This window comes from Chiloscyllium plagiosum, unplaced genomic scaffold (assembly GCF_037043375.1).
Source record: "Chiloscyllium plagiosum isolate Xiang-an unplaced genomic scaffold, Cpla_swu_hap1 HiC_scaffold_2, whole genome shotgun sequence".
Lineage (NCBI taxonomy): Eukaryota > Metazoa > Chordata > Chondrichthyes > Orectolobiformes > Hemiscylliidae > Chiloscyllium > Chiloscyllium plagiosum.
The window spans coordinates 61,297,986-61,312,224 of record NW_028270140.1 but is presented as its reverse complement, the minus strand read 5'-3'; the positions used below and the strand labels follow the sequence as shown (position 1 = coordinate 61,312,224).

At 43.2% G+C, this 14,239-nt stretch overlaps 1 protein-coding gene across 16 annotated transcripts in view; it reads right to left on the bottom strand.

Moving 5' to 3' along the window:
- Positions 1–14,239, bottom strand: part of LOC122561800 (guanine nucleotide-binding protein G(I)/G(S)/G(O) subunit gamma-7) — a 314,848-nt gene that overhangs the window by 276,664 nt on the left and 23,945 nt on the right. For 2 of the 16 annotated variants that reach the window (XM_087997096.1, XM_087997100.1), the window contains exon 2: positions 8,820–8,922. The exons of the other annotated variants lie outside the window; for them this stretch is intronic. The gene's annotated coding sequence lies outside the window, so the exon portion shown is untranslated. The remainder of the gene's footprint in view (positions 1–8,819; positions 8,923–14,239) is intronic. 16 annotated transcript variants of the gene reach the window in all.

Sequence of the window (14,239 nt, the reverse complement as noted above, 5' to 3'; positions counted from 1 at the left end):
GATAAGGTGTCCCCAATGAATAAGAGGGAAGTGTAAGCAGCAAGAGGGTTGGTAGCTTTGGAGGGTGAGGTGGGTGAGAGCTGTTGAGTGGACATGATGCAAGCGACACTAAGTGTTGTAGTCCATGAACCTTAGTGAGAGGTGTGTACAATGTTACAATGAGCAGTGGACCTGTGAATATAAAGATACAGAGAGAAAATATTGGTACTCTTCTTAGCACAGTGCAGATCACTGATCTTCTTCCTGCATTGCTGCAAGTCCTAGTTCGCTTGTGACATAGCACTGAGCTAGGCTACAAGGCTAAGGTCTAAGCTGGCTTGGTCTGGTAGGTATATGGGAGAAAAGACTGCACCAATCCCTCCCAATCTGATTCTCGGAATCCCACTTGAGAAAATATTTTCGCTGGAAATGGGAAAATTGAAATTAATCGGAAAATTATGGGAATAATTAGAATTCAACATAAATTTTGAAAATACATGCCAGTTATTCCGACGGTCACACAAATTATCATAAGATGATTTATTTATTCTGGCTGCACACACGAGGAAATGAATCCCGAGATATCTTTTTAAGTCAGGCTCTCAGCTTTAAGAGTTGCATGTTTGCATCTCCAATTTTACTTAATTATCTTTATTTTTGTTGTTTGTTGTTATTTTTCTCTTCTTTGTTCCTACTTTCTTTAATCTGAAGTCAAGGGTCAGTACAGCTTTCATAGGAAAATAGACAAATATGTCAAATTTGATCTTCAAAACACTTGCCAAATTCTCATGTTACAGAAACAAAATTAGTTATTTCAGTATAAATCAGTCTCCATCTATATTTTCTAAAAGAACTTCACATCACAATGCTAAATTCTTTGATATGCTTTCCTGTATCATTACAAATAATTTGCTTTCAATCTGCTGCCTTTAATCTTGGTGGGGTTGGGGAAAGAACATCCATGATATTTATAGAAGCTAAATCACATTGAAGAGTCAGAAGAGGTGAGCAAAAGCTTGGTGCAAACAGTGGATGGCAGAAGGATATTAGAAGTGCAGAAGCAAAGGGGCTTAGGCAAACAGGCCTTAATGAATGTTTGTGGCCAGCAGAGAAAAAGCAGAATGGTGTGTTGTTTCCCTGGTGCCAGGATCAAGGATGTCTCAAAGACGGTGCAGAATGTTCTCACGGGGGGAGAGGGGCCAGCAGGAGGTCATTGTCCACATTGGAACAAACGACATTGGAAGGGAAAAGGTTGAGACTCTGAAGGGAGATTACAGAGAGTTAGGCAGAAATTTAAAAAGGAGGTCCTCAAGGATTACTCCCAGTGCTACGAGCTAGTGAGGGCAGGAATAGGAGGAGAGAGCAGATGAATGCATGGCTCAGGAGCTGGTGTATGGGAGAAGGATTCACATTTTTGGATCATTGGAATCTCTTTTGGGGTAGAAGTGACCTGTACAAGAAGGACGGATTGCACCTAAATTGGAAGGGGACTAATATACTGGCAGGGAAATTTGCTAGAAGTGCTTGGGAGGATTAAAACTAGTAAGGTGGGGGTGTGGGACCCAGGGAGATAGTGAGGAAAGAGATCGATCTGAGACAGGTACAGCTGAGAACAGAAGTGAGTCAAACAGTCAGGGCAGGCAAGGACAAGGTAGGACTAATAAATTAAACAGCATTTATTTCAATGCAAGGAGCCTAACAGGGAAGGCAGATGAACTCAGGGCATGGTTAGGAACGTGGGGCTGGGATATCATAGCAATTACGGAAACATGGCTCAGGGATGGGCAGGACTGGCAGCTGAATGTTCTAGGATACAAATGCTACAGGAAGGATAGAAAGGGAGGCAAGAGAGGAGGGGGAGTGGCATTTTTGATAAGGGATAGCATTACAGCTGTGCTGAGGGAGGATATTCCCGTAAATACATCCAGGGAAGTTATTTGGATGGAACAGAGAAATAAGAAAGGGATAATCACCTTATTGGGATTGTATTATAGATCCCCCAATAGTCAGAGGGAAATTGAGAAACAAACTTGTAAGGAGATCTCAGCTATCTGTAAGAATAATAGGGTAGTTATAGTAGGGGATTTTAACTTTCCAAACATCGACTAGGACTGCCACAGAATTAAAGGTTTAGATGGAGAGGAATTTCTTAAGTGTGTACATGACAATTTTCTGATTCAGTATGTGGATGTACCTACTAGAGAAGGTGCAAAACTTGACCTACTCTTGGGAAATAAGGCAGGATAGGTGACTGAGGTGTCAGTGGAGGAGCACTTTGGGGCCAGTGACCATAATTCTATTCGTTTTAAAACAGTGATGGAAAAGGTTAGACCAGATCTAAAAGTTGAAGTTCTAAATTGGAGAAAGGCCAATTTTGATGGTATTAGGCAAGAACTTTCAAAAGCTGATTGGAGGCAGACGTTCGCAGGTAAAGGGATGGCTGGAAAATGGGAAGCCTTCAGAAATGAGATAACAAGAACCCAGAGAAAGTATATTCTTGTCAGGGTGAAAGGGAAGGCTGGTAGGTATAGGGAATGCTGGATGACTAAAGAAATTGAGGGTTTGGGTAAGAAAAAGAAGGAAGCATATGCCAGGTACAGACAGGATAGATTGAGTGAATCCTAAGAAGAGTATAAAGAAAGTAGGAGTATACTTAAGAGGGAAATCAGGAGGGCAAAACGGGGACATGAAATAGCTTTGGCAAATAGAATTAAGGAAAATCCAAAGGGTCTTTACAAATATATCAAGGACAAAAGGGTAACTATGGACAGAATAGGGCCCCTCAAAGATCAGGGAGACAGGCCGCCTACTTGCGGAGCGTTTCAGAGAACACCTCTGGGACACCCGGACCAACCACCCTGTGGCTCAACACTTAAACTCCCCCTCCCACTCCACCTAGGATATGCAGGTCATTGGACTCCTCCATCGCCAGACCACAACAATACGACGGTTGGAGGAAGAGCGCCTCATCTTCCGCCTAGGAACCCTCCAACCACAAGGGATGAAATCGGATTTCACCAGTTTCCTCATTTCCCCTCCCCCCACGTTGTCTCAGTCAAATCCATCGAACTCAGCACCGCCTTCCTAACCTGCAATCTTCTTCCTGACCTCTCTGTCCCCACCCCAGTCTGACCTATCACCCTCACCTTGACCTCTTTCCACCTATCGCATTTCCGACGCCCCTCCCCCAAGTCCCTCCTCCCTACCTTTTATCTTAGCCTGCTGAACAAGCTTTCCTCATTCCTGAAGAACGGCTTATGCCCGAAACGTCGATTCTCCTGTTCCCTGGATGCTGCCTGACCTACTGCGCTTTTCCAGCAACACATTTTCAGCCCTCAAAGATCAGCAAGGCGGCCTTTATGTGGAGCCACAGAAAATGGGGGGAGATACTAAATGAATATTTTGTAACAGTATTTACTGTGGAAAAGGATATGGAAGATATAGACTGTAGGGAAATAGATAGTGACATCTTGCAAGATGTCCAAATGAAAGAGGAGGAAGTGCTGGATGCCTTGAAACGGTTAAAGGTGGATAAATCCACAGGACCTGATCAGGTGCACCCAAGACCTCTGTGGGAAGCTAGAGAAGTGATTGCTGGGCGTCTTGCTGAGATATTTGTATCATCGATAGTCACAGATGAGGTGCCGGAAGACTGGAGGTGGGCAAACGTGGTGCCACTGTTTAAGAAGGGCGGTAAAGACAAGCCTGGGAATTATAGACCAGTGAGCCTGACCTCGGTGGTGGGCAAGTTGTTGGAGGGAATCCTGAGGGACAGGATGTACATGTATTTGGAAAGGCAAGGACCCATTAGGGATAGTCAACTTTGTGCGTGGGAAATCATGTCTCACAAACTTGATTGAGTTTTTTGAAGAAGTAATAAAGAACATTGATGAGGGCAGAGCAGTAGATGTGATCTATATGGACTTCAGTAAGGCGTTCAACAAGGTTCCCCATGGGAGACTGATTAGCAAGGTTAGATCTAATGGAATACAGGGAGAACTAGCCATTTGGTTACAGAACTGGCTCAAAGGTAGAAGACAGAGGGTGGTGGTGGAGAGTTGTTTTTCAGACTGGAGGCCTGTGACCAGTGGAGTGCCACAAGGATCGGTGCTGGGTCCTCTACGTTTTGTCATTTACATAAATGATTTGGATGTCGGCAGAAGAGGTACAGTTAGTAAGTTTGTAGATGACACCAAAATTGGAGGTGTTGTGGACAGCGAAATGGGTTACCTCAGATTACAACAGGATCTGGACCAGATGCCAATGGGCTGAGAAGTGGCAGATGGAGTTTAATTCAGATAAATGTGAGGTGCTGCATTTTGGGAAAGCAAATCTTAGCAGGACTTATACACTTAATGGTAAGGTCCGAGAGAGTTTTGCTGAACAAAGAGACCTTGGAGTGCAGGTTCATAGCTCCTTGAAAGTGGAGTCGCAGGTAGGTAGGATAGTGAAGAAGGCGTTTGGTATGCTTTCCTTTATTGGTCAGAGTATTGAGTACAGGAGTTGGGAGGACATTTTGCGGCTGTACAGGACATTGGTTAGGCCACTGCTGGAATATTGCATTCAATTCTGGTCTCCTTCCTGTCGGAAAGATGTTGTGAAACTTGAAAGGGTTCAGAAAAGATTTACAAGGATGTTGCTAGGGTTGGAGGATCTGAGCTACAGGGAGAGGCTAAACAGGCTGGGGCTGTTTTCCCTGCAGCATCGGAGGCTGTGGGGTGACCTTATCGAGGTTTACAAAATTATGAGGGGCATGGATAGGATAAATAGACAAAGTCTTTTCCCTGAGGTCGGGGAGTCCAGAACTAGAGGACATAGGTTTAGGGTGAGAGGGGAAAGATATAAAAGAGACCTAAGGGGGCAACATTTTCCCGCAGAGGGTGGTACGTGTATGGAATGAGCTGCCAGAGGATGTGGTGGAGGCTGGTACAATTGCAACATTTAAGAGGCATTTGGATGGGTATAGGGAATAGGAAGGGTTTGGAGGGATATGGGCCGGGCTCTGGCAGGTGGAACTAGATTGGATTGGGATATCTGGTCGGCATGGACGGGTTGGACCGAAGGGTCTGTTTCCATGCTGTACATCTCTATGACTCAATCTGATCAACAGCTGACAGCCCTGCAGTCTCAGCTGCCCCACTGGCATCTATTACTGTTCCTCTTTACCTTGCAGCAACATCCCTTTTGCTATCTAAGCACATCTGCTTTTCATCTCGTCACAAGCCTTTCCTTTCGTTTTTTCTTCTTCTTCTCCCATATTTATTTTCTGCATTTGCTTTAACTGTTACATCTCTAACGTTTGACAATTCAGTGGATAAGTTCTAAAACTGAAATGTTGCACTAAATTTTCCTGACACTACGTTATGCATGCTTGGAGGCAGACTGGCCAAGAAAATGGTAGTGAACCACACCAGGAGGGATCAGTGATGCATTCCCGCTGCTAAGGAAGTTTCCAAAGGGTAGATGGAAAGTAGGATCAATTGCCTACTCCACAGACACAATCAGTTGTGATGAATAAGGGCCAATGAGGGGCGACTTTATTTCTTATTGGCACCTTACAGCTGGTGGATTGCTGAACTCTGTTTCACGCGTGGGCCACCAGCAGAATGAAGCATCTACCTAGTAGTAGGCTGGGGTACCCCAGAGCTGGAGGCTCTTGCCCCACACAGGAGGCTGAAGGAAGGAAAGACATGATGGGTAATTTGAGCATGGCAAATCCAACAATCGTGCAGATCTTTGGACTGTGGGAGGAAACTGGAACACCAAGTGGAAACCCACACAGACAGGGGGAGAACATGTAAACTCATAAAGAGGTTGGAGTATAAGAACAGGGAAGTCTTACTGCAACCGTACAAGGTACTGGTGATACCACATCTGAAGTACTACAAGCAGTTTTAATCATCTTATTGAAGGAAAGATACCATTCCTTTGGAGGCAGTTCAGAGACAGTTCACTCGCATGATCTCTCGTATGGAGGGACTATCTTATGAGCAAAGGCTAAACAGATTGTCTCTACTCACTGGAGTTTAGAAGAATAAGAGGTGATCTCACTGAAAGACATTAGGATTCCTAAGGGGTTTGACAGAATAAATGCTGAGAGGATGTTTTCCCTACTGGAAGTGTCTAGGATCAGAGACATAGCCTTAGAATAAAGGAGCACCAAACTGGACATAAGGGATGTCAGATCAGAGACATCTCTTATTGTATGGCAGAACACACTTGGGGGTACAAATGGTCTACTCCTGTTCCTATTTCTTATGGTCTCATGGACACAGATTTAAGATAATTAACAAAAATAAAAGTAAAGAGCAGTTAAGGAGAATTTAAGCAGCAAATTTTTAGAATCTGGAATGCAACACCCCTGAATAAATGATTAGCGGAGGCAGATTCAGCACTAATTTTTAGAGGGAATTAGATAAATGTTTGAAAAAAAATGTACAGAGCTATTTGAAACAATAGGGCAGTGAGACTACCTAGATAGTTTCACAGATAGGCAGGATGAGCTCCTTTCATATGCATCATTCCAAGAATGCGTCATAGGACCATAGGAAATTCTGACCTCATCACCAGCATCCTACCACTCTCTGGATGATAAGAGAAATACATACAGAGTGGATATAGCAATGAACAACCACAAGAATCTGCCTGGAGGAGGTGATGTGTCAGTTCCAGGTGCAAAAATAATATTCTCAGATTTTCACTTGGGCCAACTGGAGTCTGAAGACAAAGCCTGCCTAAAAAGTTAAATTTGCTCTTTAAGGTCCTAAGGTTATTAGTAGCTTACTTTGGAACAGAGATAATTTCTTATTGACATCTTACAGCTGGTGGATTGCTGAACTCTGTTTCATGCGTGGGCCACCAGCAGTTCGAGAGATGGGGATCCTTTTAGTTTTCTGCTTCAAAAGCAAAGATTGAGCTTTACTCAGTACTTAACCCAGTACTGTCCTCACCCCAGAAGTGTCCGATGGGGGCAGTTTCGGGGTGGAGGGGGGAGGGGAGGGCTTGATTTTCTGTTTGCATCTTTTGTTGAAAATAGTAGAAGGTTGTTGTTCAGACTTGAGTCCTGTGACCTGCAGTGTGTCACAAGAATCAGTGCTGTCAATTGTATTTGTCATTTATATAAACAATTTGGATGAGCATATAGGAGGCATGATTTGTAAGTTTGTAGATGACACCAACATTGGTGGTATAATGGACAGTGAAGAAGGGATCTTGATCAACTAGGCAAGTGGGCCAAGGAATGGCAGATGGAGTTTAGTTTAGATAAATGTGAGGTTTTGCAATTTAATAAGTCAAACCAGAGCAAGACTTTCACAGTGAACGATAGGGTCCTAAGGATGCAGGTACATAGTTCCTTGAAAGTGGCATGACAGGTAGACAAAGTGGTGCAAGTGGCATTTGACATGCTTGCTTCACTGTCAGAGCATTGAGTACGGACTTGGGACATCATATTCCGACTGTACAAGACACTGGTATGCCATATTTGCAGTTGCGTACAACTCTGGTCGCCCTGCTATAGGAAGCATGTTATTAAACTGAACGGGGTACAAAAAAAGATTTACGAGGATATTACGATACTGAAAGTTTGAGTTATAAAGAGAGTCTGGATAAGATGAGACGCTTTCCTCTGGAGTGCAAGAGGCTGAAGTTATAAACCTTATAGAGGTTTATAAAATCATGTGGGGCACAGATAAGGTGCATTGCAAAGGTCTTTTCCCCAGGGTAGAGGAGTCCAAAACTAGAAGGCATAGGTTTAAGGTAAGGTGGGAAAGATTTAAAAAGGGACCTGAGGAATAACTTTTTCACAGAGGGTGGTGCATCTATGGATAGAGTTACCAAAGGAAGTGGTAGAGGGGAGTACAATTACAACAATTAAACGACATTTGGACAGGTTGAGAGATATGGGCCAAAGGCAGGAAAATGGGACTAGCTTAGTTTAGAAAATCTGGTCATCATGGGCCAAAGAGTCTGTTTCCATGTATGATTCTATGACTCTAAAACTGTATGGTTTTTGAATGAGAGAAGATACACTTCAGCACTGCCTGTGGCTTAGTCATTAGCAGTGATCAATAATGCTCTTCAAACAACATATACTATGATTTAAATATGTAATAAATATCAGCAACAGTAGAGAAGGGTTTCTAAAACAGATCGGAGCATCATGTTCGATAATGGACTCAAGTAAAGGTACAATACAATTTAGTTGCCATAAAGACTTGATTCTTACCAGTTTAAGTATGCCAAAAGCAATCAAATGTGACTAAATGTGAATAACTAGGTTTAACGAGTCAAATGATCCAAAATATGTTGTATAAAAGAGGCAGAAAAGCTAAACTTGTAGATATTTGTTTACTTTGTGCCTACTTTCAGTATGTAGCTTAGTTAAAAATGGATCTAGTTTCCGATTGGAAGAAAAAAATAAAAAAAATATTTCATTGTGACTACAGCTCTTTTTTTAAAAAGACAGATACAAATTTAAAATCTAAACTAAACAGGAAAACATTTTTGAAGATGCGGCTCAATGGTGGCTAAGTTGGAAAAAGACCTTTGCTCTCTAAATTTCTGCCATGCGCCCAAGATGGCCCCAAGTTCAGTAGCAACAGAAAATTACTATAATTGACTCCATCAAAGATGGGGTTAGCAGGTTAATATTTGTTCAGACATTTAAGTTGGGGATAACAGTTTGGAGATGAGTACTCATTATTATTCCAGGGTCTGCACATATCTAATAAATAGAAATCCACAAGTTTATGTCTAAGTTGTTCCTATCAATAGAAGATTTGCTCTATCAGTACCTCATCAAGAGATTCTACAATATAAAACAAAGTTTCAGTACTTACCACAGTCACCATCCTCCTGCAGAATGTCGGAGGTAAGGGTCACCACTAGTGTCCCTGCTAACGTCCTCTGCAGGTAGCGCACCCAACTCCAGCTCCTCGATAACTGTGTTAGGGAAATAGAGCTGGTGCAACTTTGGCTCATTCGAGAGGTGAAGGGTGTTATTGGAGTCACGGGGGGTTAATAACATCTCAGGTGCAAGAAAAAGACAGATGGGTTACAGTCAGGGGATGGAAAGGGAACCAGAAGGCAGTGCAGAGAATCCCTGTGGCCATTCCACTCAATAACAAGTGTACCATTTTGGATACTTTGGGAGGGTGGGGGTGGGGACTTACCAGGGGAAAGCTATGGGGTACAGGTCTCTTGCAGAGAGTCTGTCTCTGTTGCTCAGAAGAGAAGGGGGAAGAGGAGCAGAGCATTAGTAATTGGGAACTCCATAGTGAGGTGGACAGATAGAAGGTTCTGTGGGAACAAGAGTGGCTCACGGTTAGTGTATTGCCTCCCAGGTGCCAGGGTTCATGATGTCTCTGATTGTGTTTTCGGGATCCTTGAGGATGAGGGGGAGCAGCCCCAAGTCGTGGTGCACGTAGGTACAAACGACATAGGTAGGAAAAGGGATGGGGAATTAAGGCAAAACTTCAGGGAGCTAGGGTGGATGCTTAGTGCTAGAACAAACACTGTGTCCATGCCACATGATAACAAGGCAAGGAATAGGGAGAGAGAGGAGTTGAACACGTAGCTACAGGGATGGTGCAGGAGGGTGGGTTTCAGATATCTGGATAATTGGGGCTCATTCTGGGGTAGGTGGGATCTTGACAACATGGACTACACCTGAACCAGAGGGGTACCAATATCCTGGGGGGAAAAGTTGCTCATGCTCTTCGGGAGGGTTTAAACTAATTCACCTAAATTGTAGTTCCAGTGTCCAGGAGGTTGAAAATAGTGAGGTCAGAAATGAGGTTTCAAGGTTGCAAGAGTTCACCAGCAAGCAGGAAGGTGGTTTTAAGTGTGTCTACGTCAATGCCAGGAGCACCTGGAACAAGGTAAGTGAACTTGCAGGATGGGTTGATACCTGGGACTTCGATGTTGTGGTCATTTCCGAGACATGGATAGAGCAGGAACAGGAATGATTGTTGCTGGTTCCGGGATTTAGATGTTTCAGAAAGAACAGGGAAGATGGTAAAAAAAGGGGGAGGTGTGGCATTGTTAGTCAAGGACAGTATTACAGTGTCCTCAAAGGATATTTGAGGACTCGTCTACTAAGGTAGTGTGGGCTGAGATTTGAAACAGGGAAGGAGAGGTTACCCTGTTGGGAGTTTTCTATAGGCCTCCGAATTGTTCCAGAGATGTAGAAGAAAGGATAGCAAAGATAATTCTGGATAGGAGCGAGAGTAACATGGTAGTTGTTATGGGGGACTTTAACTTTCCAAATATTGACTGGAAATACCATAGTTCAAGTATTTTAGATGGATCAGTTTTTGTCCGATGCGTACAGGATGGTTTCCTGACACAGTGTGTAGACAGGCCACAAAGTGCGAGGTCACATTGGATTTGGTAATGGCTAATGAACCTGGAGAGGTGTTGGATTTGGAGGTAGGTGAGCACTTTGGTGATAGTGACCACAATTCGGTTATGTTTACTTTAGCCATAGAAAGAGATAGGGCAAGAGTTATTGCTGGGAGAATGGTAAATATGATGCGATTTGATAAGATTTAAGATTCATGGGATGGGGAAGGAAACTACAGGGGATGGGCACAATTGAAATGTGGAGCTTGTTCAAGGAACAGTTACTACATGTCGCTGATACCAGTCAGGCAGGGAGGAAGTGATCGAGTGAGGGTGCTGTGGTTTACGAAAGAAGTTGAATCTCTTGTCAAGAGGAGGAAGGCAGCTTGTGTTTGGATGAGTCGTGAAGACTGTTAGGATGCTTGAGTGTTACACATTAGCCAGGAGAGAGAGCTACGAGAAGCCAGGAGGGGAACATGAGAAGTCGTTGGCAGAGAGAATTTTACAAAACTCTAAAGCTTTCTATAGGTATAATCAGGAATAAAAAAATGACCAGAGAAAGATTAGGTGTGAGAGTGTGGTGCTGGAAAAACACAGAAGGTCAGGCAGCATCCGAGGAGCAGGAAAATCGATGTTTCGGGAAAAAGCCCTTCATCAGGAATGATGAAGCCCTTCCTGATGAAGGGCTTTTGCCCAAAACGTCGATTTTCCTGCTCCTCAGATACTGCTGACCTGCTGTGCTTTTCCAGCACCACACTCTCAACTCTAATTTCCAGCATCGGCAGTCCTCACTTTCGCCTAGAGAAAGACTAGGGCCAATCAAGGATAGTAGTGGGAAGTTGTGCATGGAGTCAGAGGAGTTGAGAGTTTTCTATAGGCCTCCGAATAGTTCCAGAGATGTAGAAGAAAGGATAGCAAAGATAATTCTGGATAGGAGCGAGAGTAACATCCCCTGTAGTTTCCTTCCCCATCCCTTGAATCCTAAATCTTATCAAATCGCATCATATTTACCATTCTCCCAGCAATAACTCTTGCCCTATGGTATATACCTATTCCTTTCCATGGCTAAAGTAAACATAACCGAATCGTGGTCACTATCACCAAAGTGCTCACCTACCTCCAAATCTAACACCTAGCCAGGTTCATTAGCCATTACCAAATCCAGTGTGACCTCGCCCTTTGTTGGCCTGTCTACACACTGTGTCAGGAAACCATCCTGTACGCATCGGACAAAAACTGATCCATCTAAAATACTTGAACTTGAATGCTTTTCATCAGGATTGACACTGGAAAAAGACAATGTTGTCAAGGAGAATACTGAGATACAGGCTACTAGACTAGATGGGATTGAGGTTCACAAGGAGAAGTTATTAGCAATTCTGGAGAGTGTGAAAATAGCTAAGTACCTTGGGCCGGATGGAATTTATCCTAGGATTCTCTGGGATACTAGACAGGAGATTGCAGAGCCTTTGGCTTTGATCTTTATGTCGTCATTGTCTACAGGAACAGTGCCAGAAGACTGGAGGATAGCAAATGTTGTCCCCTTGTTCAAAAAAGGTGGTAGAGACACCCCTGGTAATTGTAGATCAGTGAGCCTTACATTGGTTGTGGGTTAAGTGTTGGAAAAGGTTTGTAGAGATGGCATTTATAATCATCTGGAAAGGAATAAATTGATTAGGGGTAGTTAACACAGTTTTGTGAAGGGTAGGTTGTGCTTCACAAACCTTATCAAGTTCTTTGAGATGGTGACCAAACAGGTAGATGAAGGTAAAGCGGTTGATGCGGTATAGATGGATCTCAGTAAGGCATTTAATATGGTTCCCCACAGTACGCTATTGCACAAAATTCAGGGGCATGGGATTGAGGGTGATTTAGCAGTTTGGATCAGAAATAGGATAGCTGAAAGAAGACAGAGGTTGGTGGTTGGTGCAAAATGTTCATCCTGGAGTTCAGTTACTAATGGTGTACCACAAAGATCTGTTTTGGGGCCACTGCTGTTTGTCATTTTTATAAGTGACGAAGATGACGGCAGGGAAAGATGGCTTAGTAAGTTTGCCGATGACACTCAGGTCGGTGGAGTTGTGGATAGTGCTGAAAGATGTTACAGATTACAGAGGGACATAGATAAGCTGCAGAGCTGGGCTGAGAAATGGCAAATGGAGTGTAATGTGGAAAAGTGTGAGGTGATTCACTTTGGAAGGAGCAACATGAATAAAGAGTCCAGGGCTAATGGTAAGATTCTTGGTAGTGTATATGAGCAGAGAGATCTCGGTGTCCATGTACATAGTTCCCTGAAAGTTGCCACCCAGGTTGATAGGGTTGTTAAGAAGGTGTTAGCTTTTATTGGTAGAAGGATTGAGTTTCAGAGCCACAAGCTCATAGTGCAGCTGTACAAAACTCTGGTGCAGCCACACTTGGAGTATTGTGTACAGTTCTGGTCACCACATTCTGGGAAGGATGTGGAAGCTTTGGAAAGTGTTCAGAGGAGATTAACTAGGATGTTGCCTGGTATGGAGGGAAGGTCTTATGAGGAAAAGCTGAGAGTCTTGAGGCTGTTTTTCATTAGAGAGAAGAAGGATGAGAGATGACTTGTGACATATAAAGATAATCAGAGGGTTAGATAGGGTGGACAGTGAGAGCCTTTTTCCTCAGATGGTGAAGGCTAGCACGAGGGGACATAGCTTTAATTTGAGGGGTGATAGACATAGGACAAATGTCAGAGGTAGTTTCTTTACACAGACAGTAGTAGAGGCATGGAACGCATTGCCTGCAATAGTAATAGTCTTGCCAAATTTAAGGGCATTTAAATGGTCATTGGATGAAAATGGAAAAGTGTAGGATAAATAGGCTTCAGATTGGTTCCACAGGTCAGTGCAACATGAAGGCCCTGTACTACACTGTATTGTTCTATGTTCTATCCTGGACAAATCAGACTGCTTGATGGGCATCACATCCACAAACATTCAAACCCTCTACCTCTGAACTTCATAATAGTATTGTGAAAGCATTCACAAGATACATTGTAAAAATTCACCAGAGCTCCTTGGACAGCAGCTTCCAAACCATGACCACAGTCATCTTGAAGTTCAAGGGCAATAGATACATCGGAACACTACCATGCTGCTATTTTCTCTCCAAGTCAGCCACCATTCTGATTTGAAAATGTACCACTGTACCTTCCTGAACTCCCTCTCTAACAGTAGTCTACCTCCAGCAAGTGGACTGCAGAGGTTCAAGCAGTCAACTCACCACCACCTTCTCAAAGGCAAATAAGTCTGGATAATGAATACTAGCCCGAACAGCAACACCCATATCCCATGAGTGAACATAAACAAAATCACTAAACTTTCCAAACTCATGACCTTTACCACCCAGAAGGACCAGACCAACAGATACATAGGAATATTAATAACTCTTTTCAAGACTCATAACATTCTCACCTAGATCTATATCCTTTACTCCTGCTGTGTTAAAACCCTGAGACTACATTCCTAACAACATTGTAGATGTACGTTTACCATAGGCTGCAGCAGGTCAAGAAGTCTGGAGTCACCCAAGGATCTTTCCTTGAGCACTTCCTCTAACATGTGATTCTGATGCTAATGTTATCCAAAGTCAAAGAGTCAGGTACCTCCTCTAAACAGACAGCACTCAGCTCTACTATGCCACTATTTCTCTCAATCTCATCCAATATCCAATCAACATCATTAAGTATCATTTTCATCTACTTGCAGACTATGAAGCTAGAAATCATCAGCTTTGACCTGTAATAAGCATCAATTTGAAACGGTGTAGGTTGAACCAGTTTGTTCATACTTTCTAAAAACAGGCTTTTTGTTGAACGGCTCAAGATGATTAGAAACCACCAGAACATATGGCATTCCAAGATTTGAATAACTGCTAGTCACATTCAAAG